Source organism: Camelus ferus, chromosome 30 (assembly GCF_009834535.1).
Source record: "Camelus ferus isolate YT-003-E chromosome 30, BCGSAC_Cfer_1.0, whole genome shotgun sequence".
In the NCBI taxonomy this organism is placed as follows: Eukaryota; Metazoa; Chordata; class Mammalia; order Artiodactyla; family Camelidae; genus Camelus; species Camelus ferus.
Genome location: NC_045725.1, coordinates 12,821,866 through 12,833,872, shown reverse-complemented (window position 1 = coordinate 12,833,872; position 12,007 = coordinate 12,821,866). Strand labels below are relative to the sequence as shown.

Here is a 12,007-nt window from a genome sequence, read left to right as displayed (position 1 = left end):
CAGGTGCCTGTGCACAGGTGTGGGAGGGTCAGAGCTGCGCAGTGCACCCTGCGGCATCTTGGCCGTTCCGGGTACCAAGTGCATCCTAGCATGGAGGCTGTGATCCCTGGGGGGTCGTCATGCACAAAGGGCTGGGCAGGGGGGCTTGCGGGAGGGAGACCCCTGGCTCCGCTCCTTCACTCTGGGGCAGGTGTGTCTGTCCAAGGGCTGGGGGAGGGATGCCTGGCAGCTCGTGGGCCTTTTGTCTGTGTAGGGTGGGGCCTCCGGTACCTGTGAGGGTCTACACTCACCTGGCAAGGGCAACATTAAGGAGCAGATAAAATCACCACGACAGGGAAAGAAGGCGAGAGAGTGAACAAGCCAGAAAACCACCCAAGGAAGAATTTTAAAAGTTTTATATTAGAGTACCTTGGACTGTCCATTTCCCTTGCTTTTTGAACAAGGGCCCTGTATTCCCGTTTTGCAGGCAGCCCCACAGATTCTGTATCTGGGCCTGATTCTGCCTCTGGGCTGCAGTGAGGGTTAGCTGAGTCAGCCCCTGACTGTGCTGGGGGTGGGGCCCAGCGGGAGGCAGTGCTCAGTGTCCGCTTCTCAGCTGGAGATGCTACATCAGCCATCAGGTCGTGCTCCCTTGGAGCCGGAGGGCTGAAGTCTGGGGTTGGGGTGGGGTGGGGTGGGGCAGGGCGGCAGGGTCCCTCCACCCATCAAGCTCTCAACAAAACAGAGAGTTGTCTGCGCTCTACCTGACTCTGGACATGCTTCTTTAAACCGGGCCAGGTACTGACAGGTAACTACTTTTGCAACAGACAGAGCCGATCGGGGGCCAGGGCTGCGGGAGGCATCTCCACGAACCCATTTGGAAGGAGAGCCGGGGGATCGTCCCGTGGTCACATCCGCTGTGATTCAGCTCATTTCCAGCACGCTAATGAATTCAAGAATGAGCTTCTGAAATGAACTCTCCATCAGGAGGGAGGCGGTAATTGCGCTGGTTATTAGCGATCACTCTTGGATGGGGGTTAGGGGTGTGAGCAATAGAATTAAATGGATTTCCTTTGAAAGTTCTGCTGCTCAAAGGAAGAGAGAGAAATACTACATTATGCGTTTAAAATACCTCCAGGGTTTGGTTTATAGACTTGTTTATATTTATATATTTATTTGAATGTTTATGGCTTTCGCTCTGTCATTTCCACGTTGGGATCTCCATACTCATTATGGTTTTATGGCCCCTTTTTTGGAAATCAGTGGCTGCACACACCCGCACGTGGTCTGAGGAGTGGAGGCGATTCAGAAAAGGAAAACAAGTTTAATATTGTAGCTGGGGGGTAGGAGCCCTCCCTCGGGGTCAGAAAGTTACAATGAAGCTTGAGATCTGCCTGTTTAGTTAGAATCTTGGGGAGTCATGACTTAGAAGGCAGCTGAGAGGTGGTCAAGTTTGACCCCTTCTTGGACGATCCAGGAGGCAGAGGCCTTGAGAGGTGAAGGGACCGATCAGAGATCTGACGGCTTGTTGTCTGGAAGTCGGATGAGGGCCCCCGCCCTCCTGACGCCCACGGCTCCTCCAGACCCACCTTCCTTCCCTTCCTTTGCACCAGGCGGCTCCCCCATCGGACGCAGAGTGGGCACCGTGCTCAGAGCCCATGCTACGTTTAAGGGCCCGCAAAAATGCTTTAATTTCTTTTTAAATCAGAAGGAAAAAAAGACATATAATCCAGCCTGCATTATATTGATCTCAATACCAATGCAGTCATAAAATATAATTTTCAATAATTTTTTTATGAAGCAAGGGACCTATGAAAGCCAAGTGCTTGGGGCCCCCACAAGTCATAATGCGGTTCTGCTGATACAGACCAACCAAGACAGCCGTGGGAGAAGTCCGGGGGCGGGGGGACCCAGTGCCTGGAATCAGCCCCACCCCCGGTGATGGGGTTCTGCTCCCACCCCATCCCCCTCTTTTCAAGTAAGCTCTTTTGTCTCAAATGCCTTTTTGTCTATCTCTCTGCACAAAGATCATTTCGAACAGGGAAGAGGGGTTCTGAGTAACACATCATGATGGGTAAAGAGTGACCGAGATATCTTATGTGGGCAAATGCACACTGAGCAGCAAACCCCCTGCTGAATCAGGTCTGATCAGAAGGCACTTGAAGGTTTTGAGCCCCGGGGTCTCCATGGTGCGGGAGAGTCACAGCTGTTGTGTGAACGTGGGATTGCCCATTTATAGGAAGTTCTGCTTAGTAAGATGCCAGATGGGCTGCCCGCCTCTGGTTGGATGTGTTTTGGTTGGCTTGCACCCCCTCAAGCCTGATCAGCCTCCAAGGCTCCCCTGTCTCAGTGAGAGAGACTGTCACTGCGGTAGATGGAATGTTTCAGGCGCTCCCCGATTCGTGTGTTGACACCTGATCCCCAATGTGAAGGTGCTGGGAGGTGGGGTCTTTTGGGAGGTGACAGGTCATGAGGGTGGAGCCGTCACGAGTGGGGTTAGTGCCCTTATAAAAACGGCGCCAGAGAGCCCCCGAGTCCCTTCCTCCATGTGGAGACGCAATACAAAGACGGCTGTCTACGAGCCAGGAAGCCAGCTCTCACCAGGCCCTGAGTCTGCCAGTGCCTTGGTCTTGGACTTCTAACCTCCAAAACTGTGAGATGTAAATATTTGTTGTTTACAGAACACCCAGTCTATGGTATTTTGTTATAGCCAGGCGTTCAGGCCCCTCTTTCTCTCATACTCCACACCCCAATGCACCAGAAATTTCAAAATTTCACCTCTAAATCACATATGGAATTACATTTTCTCATCAATTTCACTAGTAGGTAGCCAACCCTAAGGCACCATCATCTCTGTCCTGTGTTGTGTGAACAGCCTCCCAACCAGGACCAATCTCTCTACTTCTTCCTTCAGTCTAGCCTGGGCAGCTTGAGGGGTCTTTTGAAGATGTAGCTCAAATTCTGCTCCTGCTAAGACTGCTTGGTGACTGCCCAGCTCACTCAGATAAAGTCAGAGTCCTTCTGCTGTCCACTTGGCCTCCAGGACCCGGACTCTGCTGCTTCTCTGATGTCATCTCCTCCCTGTCACTTCCTCCCCTGCCTTGAATATGTCAAATCCACTCCTGCCCCAGGACCTTTGCACATGTCACTCCCTCTGTTAGAACACCCTCCCCTGGTTAGTGTGGCTCCTTCTCAGAAATGCATCCTCCAGCCTCCTCTTTGCTGTCGCAGGGCCAGCTGGACTTCCCTCCCAACACTCACCATCACCTGATGCTCCAACAACCCCCATTTGTTTGCTGTTTGTCCCTCCCATTCAGATAAAGTACCTCCTCCACAGGACAGGGACCTTGTCTTACTCACTGCTGTATCTCTAGACTTATAACAAATCACATTTCCAATATTTGTTGAATGAATGGAGAAAAGACTGGGACCTGTAAAGTTGATCCTTTGAAAATGTCTGCACACCTGCCTGTATGGGCAGGTTTTCTATTTTCATCCCAGCTTTGGAACTGCACATTTTGCTGATGCTTCCTCGTCTCATGGAAGCCCCTGCCTAGTTCCATCCATCCTCCTTCTCAAGAGCTGATTGGCTGGTCTCCCTGCCCCATCCTCATGTTTCCAGTGGAGAGTATTTCTAAAGTATAACCAGAGCCCGTGCCTTCCCCACTGAGAGCTGCAGCAGACGCTCCCTGCAGCCTTCAGCCGCTGACCAGCATCCAGCTTCCCTGCCCTCCCCGCCTGCCTCACCCTCTTGGCTACGGCCACCGCGCGCCTTTTCAGTTCCTGTAACTGGCCCCTCGGTTTCAGGCCATAACTTTTGTCTTCCATAAATTAGCATGACACCGTTATTGCTCAGAACAGTTCTCAAACTGACAGGGAAGGGAGAGGGAGAAGAAAAATACCCCCTCCCCACCCCAATAAATTTCAGATGGAGCTGTGGCAAGAGCATGAAGTGCGTGCGGCTGTTGAAAGTGCTGGCGATGAAACGGAGGGGCGCTGGGCTACTTTTACCGGCGAACGTGTTGTTCGTTAATTCTGCCAACGTCTGTGAAACACACGTGGTGAGCCAGGTGGGCGCCAGGACCAGCGCTCGCGGTGGGGGCAGAGGTGTGATGCTCTCTGGTTTGGGGAGGGGCAGACAGTGGGCAGGGAGTGATGCCACAGAGGGGTGCCTGGCAGAGGGAAGCAGGGGTGCTGAGGGAAGCCCAGAAGAGGGCAACAATGTGCTCTGAGCTGGTCTTCAGTGGGGAGGAAAGATCGTGAGGGCACAGTCAGAGGAAAGCGAGGGTCTCTCAGGGCTGAGGATTGGGGTGGTTGTTCTAGGAGCCGTGAGAGCACAAGACGGTTGCAGCAAAGAGGGGTGGAGGGGAGGAGGGCACGACCGCTGAGAAGCCTGTGGGAGCTGCAAAGGGGTCTTAGAACGGGCTGGCCCCATGCATAGCTTAGAAATACACTTGGTCATGTGGATTTGAAGGCAGGGAGAGCTGTCAGGAGGCCGTTCAGGAAATCACTTGAGAAGTGACGCAGAGTTAGAAGATGCACAGGCAACCACCGTGGAGACCTGTCTGAGGTGTGGGTAGGGTTTGTTAGCAGACTGCTCAAGGCCATTGTTGGGGGACAGGGACACCAGGAGCTACCTGAGGAGAGGGAGACTTGAGGAGGCAGTCGAGGGTCTGACAGTAGAGGAGGTGGGGTCTGACTGGCGAGGAGGACAGGCAGCTGGGATTGGTCAGCCTCGTGCATCGGCCTGGCTGGGCTGCCTGTCCCCAGTTACTCAATCAAACACTCCTCAGCTGCTGGTGTGAAGGCGCTTTGTGGTGTGACCGATGTCTGTGATCAGTTGACTTAACATCTGATCTGGGTGGGCATGATGCAAACAAGACTTAAAAGCAGAACTAACGCTTTCCTGAGAAAAGAGAAATTTTACTTGTGAACAGCAGCTTCAGACTGAGCCTGGGAGCTTCCTGCAGAGTTTAGACTTGCCAAGCCAGCCCCTACAATCTCCTAAGCCGACTCCCTGCAGTAAATCTCTTTGAATATATATGTAATAATCTCTTGATATGTATTTTATATATAATTGTATATAGCATATCATAATCTATATATAATATATAGTCATTGTATATAATATATAAAATAGTCATATATGTGATCTCTTTATATGTGTATTTTATATATAATCATATATAGCATATACAATAATCTATATATAATATATAAAATAGTCATTATATATAATATATATAATAATCTCTTTATATATATATATATATATACACACACACATACTGATTCTGCTCTCTGGGTGACCCCTGACTGATACAACACCTGTGAGAGAACCCAGCCCAGCCCCTCTCTTGATGGAGGCCTCCTGGTTCCCTGCAGCCAGGCCACTCCCCCAGCCAGGGTGCACCGTCCCCTGCCTCCTTTACCAGGAGCCCCCGGAGTGGCCGGCACAAAGATGAGTCTGTCTGGGGAAGGGAAGCGCGTGCCTACCCACCCTGTGTGGTGCGTACACACACGCACCTGCGATGGTAGGACTGATGCTTGCTTCTCAGAGCCCCAGACCAACCTAGCCCAATGCACCTCACTTTGTAAGCACCCCCTTTCTCTTGTCAACTCCTGGGCAATTCTGTGTGGGTTTGGCACACGGTGGGAGACTCCCCACCCTTGCTGTCTTCCTATGCTTTTTAATTCTAATATCTCCCTGCTTCCCAGTAAGGGTCTGAAATATATCCGCCAAGTTCCTAGCAAAGACACTGCTCTCTCTGTAGATGCCTCAATCAGCCAAACTCAATCTCAAGAGTCCTAGGGGGTGAGATCAATTTGGTTCCACATAGCTGTGCCAACTTCTACTGCTTCCAATAGTATTGCAAACTCATTGAGAGCACTTGGCAAGCCAAACATTTCCACATGGTTTACCCACATTAATTAATTTAGCCTCCTACTGCCATGGCGAGACAGGAGAGGGCACCTGGGTGCAAAGGTGGCGTTCAAAGGAGCACTGGAGGGGAGGGGTCCTTGTGAGTCGGCAGGGGGGCGAGGCATCCTTCTGGACCTGGCGCTTTTCTCCCACCCGTGATGGGTGGCTTTCTTTCCCTTGGGTGTGATATGTATAGCTCAGCGGAGGGCCTCCATGAAGCGTGAGCAACGCAGGTCCCCTGACCCCATCTCTGTGCTGCCCTCATGACTGTGAGGGGTGCAAAAAACCTTAATGCAGCTTCTGGGGGCAGCCTGTCAGTCTGATGTTGGCTCCCAAGGACTGAGTCAGGCAACTTGAACACGGATGCTGCCTGCAAGGCTGCAGAGTGTGTGGGAGGGAAAGAGGGAGGCTGGAGGGGAGAGGAAGCTGGAGGGGAGAGGAGGCTGGAGGGAGCAGAGGCTGGAGGGAGCAGAGGCTGGGGGCTGCCACTGACCAAGTACCTAGCTCCAGGCCAGGGACCGGATCTGCATATTCTTGGTCCTAATCCTCACAGCGAACCTACTGGGTAATTGTTACCATTTCCTTTTTGCAGAGGGGGAAACGGAGGCTCTTCCTGACTTGAAAGTCTTTGCTGTTCCCTGTAAACATGACAGTCTCTCACGTGGAACGGAGAATCCAGTTCAAAGCGAGAAGGAGTTGGTGAGCTCGGTGGACAGTACCCAGGTTCTGGCACCAACCACGTGGCCTCGGGTAAGTCACTTAGTGCCTGAGTCCCTCAGTTCAGTGAATGGTTAAATGGAAAGATAGTTTAAGAAAGAGACAAAAGTGTGGGTTCTTGTGTCAGGCTGCCTTATATTCTAGAACCTTTTATGCTGCAGCTTTAAAAAAAAATCTATAAAATGGGAATATAAATAACACCAGCCTGATAGGATTATTGATAAAAGGAGATAGTGCATGTAAAGTGCTTAGCACCACATCAGCCACATTGTTAAGTGCTAAATAAACCAACTATTATTAATTCCTCGCGGAGACGTCTTGGGGATCATTTTTTCAGCTCATTTAAAATTAGCTCCTGTTTTTTGTATCACATTATGCTTGGTACTTTAATAGATGGGCAAACACAATGAAAGGGCGCAAAGCATACTCTGATTTTTACAACACACGGAAGCAGTTTAAAAAGACCTTTGAGCAAGTAGAGGAAATTGTTGAGGAGACGGTTGAATAAGCGAGGCGGTCAGATGTTGGAGAGATACATGAAGGAGGGTTTCATGGAAGAATAAACGTCTGGGCAAGTTTTGGAAAGAGGAATGGGCTATGTTTTGGAGAAAGAAGCAGTTGTTTCGGGAGGTGGGTAAAAATCTCACAGAGGTGGGAGGAAACGATGTGCGTATGCACGCGTGTGTTCATCTGTGCGTATCTACGTGTGTGCGTCTCTGTGTGTGGCACGGGGAGGGACGACAGGCGGGTGCCTGGAAGGAGCCTGTTCTGACAGGTGTGACCGCTGCCAAGGGCAGTGGAGTCAGGGTAGTGGTGAGCCGTGAAGTCCATGTGCGGGCGTCTTGCTTTGGTAGCAAGACTTGGGCTATAGAGTTCTTGGCTTGTTTCCTGGAGTTTCAGGATTTAGAGCTGGAAGACATCTGGTCCAGCCTCCAGTCTATCAAGCTAGGAAATATTAGCCACATTTTTACAAGAAAGACACTCGTAAGGTGCCAAGAGTTATGACAGTATCACCGACCACACTCTCCCTGGTCCACCCATCTATCCTGACTTCTTCTGTTGGCAGAAATAACAATCTATCCAGGAGAGAGAAGAGAGGAGGGCGTTGGGGAGGAAGGCAGGGACAAGCAGGACCTTGCAATCCTCACGATAATATGAGGACCAAAGAAACCTTAGCAGGCCAGCCACGAAGCAGGTGGAGGAGACCTGCAGCACCGCTTTCTGATTGGAGGAGGCCGTGGTTGTCCAAACTCTCCTTTCCCTTCACCCCAGGCCCTGGGTGCCTTGAGCCTCCCATCTAATGCCCAGTAGCCTGTGATATGTCTCATACTTAGATCCGCCTGCTGTACCAGGGCCACTGACACTCTGCATCCTTCAGTCCTCTAGCCTGGTACCCTGTGCTGGAGTCTGCACCATGGTGCTTCTCAACTACTCCACCACCTCTGCTCTAGATGCAAATTATCTGTGCCATCTGTATGCCTGAATCCTGCCCTCTGCCCCCACTGTCCTGACTGTTCTAAACCCTGCAACCGTTCAGTCTGTTCAATCAGCCTGCCGTGCTCTGGTATTCAAGGTCCTCATTTAAATCACATTTTAAAAAACTAAACAGCATTTACTTCATTAGCTGAGGAATTCCCGCAGGTCCTTTTCTTGACTTCTCCACTGGTCAGTCATAGTTCCAAACATTTTTAATTGATAGAGTTTAGGGGCCACAGTGCCTGGAAGGGGGTGGTGGTAATATCTTCAAGTTGCATGTACAGAGCAAGCCCGGACTTTTTCCTGAGCTGGAGTACTGGAAATCAAGAAAAAAAGCAAACTTTTCTAAAAACCCTTTTATTCACCTAAGATTTATTCATCTTAGGTAAACCAAGACTGAGGAAATGCCTGATCACCATATCTAAGGACATTATTCTTATGGTTTTATTGTTAGCAAGAGGATTATTATTTGGAATGACTGGGGTGGGGTGGTGTTGGAGTGGATAGGAAAGGCTAAACGCTGCCCACCCCCCCACCACACTGGCCTGGCGCCCACTGGTTCTTCTGTGTCTGCACTGGTTTGGTACAGTCACCACTGCCCATACCAGGCTACTGAGCACTTGAAAAACGGGGAGTCCAAATCGAGATGTGCTGTAAGTGTAAAATGCACACCGAATTTCAAAGACTTACTACAAAAAAGAATGTAAACATTTTCATGAATCATTTTGAATGTTGATTACATGTTGAAATGATAGTAGTTTAGCTATATTAAGCTAAATTAAACTGTATTATTAAAATTAATTGAAAGTGTTACTTTTTAAAAATGTAATACAGTTAAATTTTTTAAATCTTTTTTAGGAAGAAATTTAAAATGATGTATGTGATGTCATTTGCAAATATTTTCTCCCATTCCGTAGGTTGTTGTTTTGTTTTGCTTATGGTTTCTTTTGCTGTGCAAGAGCTTATAAGTTTAATTAGGTCCCATTTTTTTAATTTTGCTTTTATATCTATCGCCTGGGTAGACTGCCCTAGGAGAACATTGCTAAGATTTATGTCAGAGAATGTTTTGGCTATGTTTTCTTCTAGGAGGCTTATTTCCAGAATATATAAACAGCTCATACAACTTAATAACAAAAAAACACAAACAATCCAATCCAATCCAAAAATGGGCAGAAGACCTAAACAAGCAATTCTCCAAGAAAGACATACAAATGGCCAGTAGGCACATGAAAGAATGCTTACCATCTCTAATTATCAGAGAAATGCAAATCAAAATTACAATGAGGTATCACCTCACACCAGTCAGAATGGCCATCATTCAAAAGTCCACAAACAATAAATGCTGGAGAAGGTGTGGAGAAAAGGGAACCCTCCTACTACTGTTGGTGGGAATGTAGTTTGGTGAAGCCCTTATGGAAAACAGTATAGGAGATTCTTCAAAAAACTAAAAGTAGACTTACCCTATGATCTAGCAATCCCACTCCTGGGCGTATGTCCAGAGGGAATTCTAATTTGAAAAGATACATGCACCCCAATTTTCATAGCAGCACTAGTTACAATAGCCAAGACATGGAAGCAACCTAATGTCCATTGACAGATGAACCGCATAAAGAAGTTGTGGTGTATTTATACAAGGGAATACTACTCAGCAATAAAAAAGAATAAAATGATGCCATTTGAAGCAACATGGATGGACCTGGAGATCATCATTCTAAGTGAAGTAAGCCAGAACGAGAAAGAAAAATACCATATGATATCACTCATATGTGGAATTAAAAAAAAAAAAAAAGAAAAAAGAAAAAAAGAGGGCACTAATGTAATGAACTCATCTGCAAAACAGAAACAGACTCGCAAATATAGCTACCAGGGGAAAGGGGGTGGGAAGGCATAAATTTTGGAGTTTGAGATTTGCAAATGTTAAGCACTATATATAAAAATAGATAAAAGACAAATTTCTTCTGTATAGTGCAGGGAACTATATTCAATATCTTGTAACAACCTTTGATGAAAAAGAATATAAAAACAAACATGTGTATATATATATATATGCATGACTGGGACATTATGCTGTACACCAGAAATTGACACATGTAACTGACTATACATCAATTAAAAAGTAAAAAATAAAAAAAATAACGTATGTGACACACAGTGACTCATGTTATCTTTCTATTGGACAGTGCTGGTTTAGAACCCTGGATCTTTGGCTGTTTGATGAGACTGGTTCCAGGGGGCACCCTTGGACGCTGTCAGTTTGAAGAACAGATCTGCGGAGTGTCTGATTTATAACTGACAGTCACGCGAAGGGAGGAATAGCTTCACCTTGTCGTCTACCTACTCTGCGCCTGGTCCTCGTAAGGGAGGAGACTCACAGAGACATTACAGATCACAGAGGTACAGCTCTGGGGGAGCTGCGACCCCCGTCAGGCTCTGTTGGACCACCTGTCTATGGGACCACAATGCTTTGCTTCCCCTTGTCGGAGAGAGCCAGAGGGAAAAGGCCAGGGGTCAAGTGCTGCCCCTTCCCGCTCTAAAATGCCTGTTTCTCTTGGCTGTGCGAGACCTTCAGAGCTGGTCAGCACAGTGCGGAGTGTTTGGCTGTGACGCAGAGCCCTGGGGACTAGCTCCGCCTGCCAGTCTGGGGCTGTATGCTTGGCGGCTGTGGGAATCAACCTCCTGAAACTTCTTCCCAAGATGTGGACGGGGAATGGGGTGCCCAGGTTCATGTGGGAGTCGTGTTTATGGTGCTCAGCCTCCAGATGGAACGGAAACTGGTTCCATCTGATATCCTGATGTGCGGAGTGGGCGACAGGACATCAGAATATTTAGACGTGCAGACAGTTGGCTGAATTTGTATTTAGTGTACAGGCATTTAGAGACTCAGAGGTTGGGATGAGGAGAGAAGAGACTGACAGATTATCTGGTGCGATCCTCTCATTTTACATGTCAAATAAATGGAACCAGAAAGGTGAAACGCCTACCTAAACTCGCCAGCAAGAGGGTGGAAACTGTTAGCCTGGGCCAGTGTCCCGGTCAGCCACCTACCCTTCCAGATGTGAGGGAGGCATTGGTGCTGACTGTTCCTGACCCCAGTGATTACAGGACACTAATTACTGCCCCTGCCAGGGATGCAGAGACACTGGACTCCATTCCTGCAATGCCTGGCTGTTGCCAGCTGCTGCAAAAATTTCAATCAAAGGGCTTCTCATGGCCCCAAAGACTCTGCACCTTCCCCAGTGCCCCCCAGTGCCTGAGACTTGAAGATTCGGAATCTGTTGGCTCTACTGATGGGTGGCAGGAAGGGTGGTCTGGATCACAGGTGTGCAGTTGGTGAAATGTCTTTGGCCCTCCCATCTGCCCCTTGTATGGATGCCCTTCTGTAAGTGTCTCTTTTGGTGGAGGGACGCCATCAGGTGAGTAGCCTGCAGCCTTGCTACACAAAGTACACCCTGTGGCCCAGCAGCAGCCCCTGTGAGCTGCTTAGAAATGTGCCGTCTCAGCCCCTCAGAGACCTGCTGAATGAGAACCTGCATTTCAGCAAGATGGCTAGGGAATCTGTCTGCCCATTACAGTTTTCAAAGCCCTGGGTTAGGGTATTAGTGACTTAATTCACTGCCACACCCAGGGAGTATTTACATATCAAAAAAATACGGGGAGAGTGTGAAATGTTTATTTCAAAAAGTACACCTCCAATGGGGTGGGGAGGCAGGGAGTTACGACCTCAGTGTCTGACATCGGTATTTAGGGCTGTGTTTTGGGGTGGCGGTGGGGAGGGTGGTGGGCAATTTGAGAGCTCAGGCTTTGGAGCCTGATTGCTGAGGTTCAAATACTGGCTCAGTCACTATGTCAGCTATGTGATCTTATGAGACCTTGCGCAGTTGGCCTCAGTCTTCTCATCTGTAAACTGGGCAT

At 48.7% G+C, this 12,007-nt stretch overlaps 1 protein-coding gene and 1 long non-coding RNA gene across 13 annotated transcripts in view; one reads left to right on the top strand and one right to left on the bottom strand.

The window, feature by feature from the left end:
- The window catches only part of SLC14A2 (solute carrier family 14 member 2), a 429,946-nt gene that overhangs the window by 71,268 nt on the left and 346,671 nt on the right, over window positions 1-12,007 (bottom strand). The gene's annotated exons all lie outside the window — the stretch shown is intronic.
- The window catches only part of LOC106729466, a 64,441-nt gene continuing 56,115 nt past the window's right edge, over window positions 3,682-12,007 (top strand). For 5 of the 6 annotated variants that reach the window (XR_004316258.1, XR_004316260.1, XR_004316257.1 and 2 more), the window contains exons 1-3: window positions 3,682-4,049; window positions 6,495-6,652; window positions 10,276-11,508. This is a non-coding gene — a long non-coding RNA (uncharacterized LOC106729466). The remainder of the gene's footprint in view (window positions 4,050-6,494; window positions 6,653-10,275; window positions 11,509-12,007) is intronic. The other variant, XR_004316262.1, reaches the window with a different exon arrangement.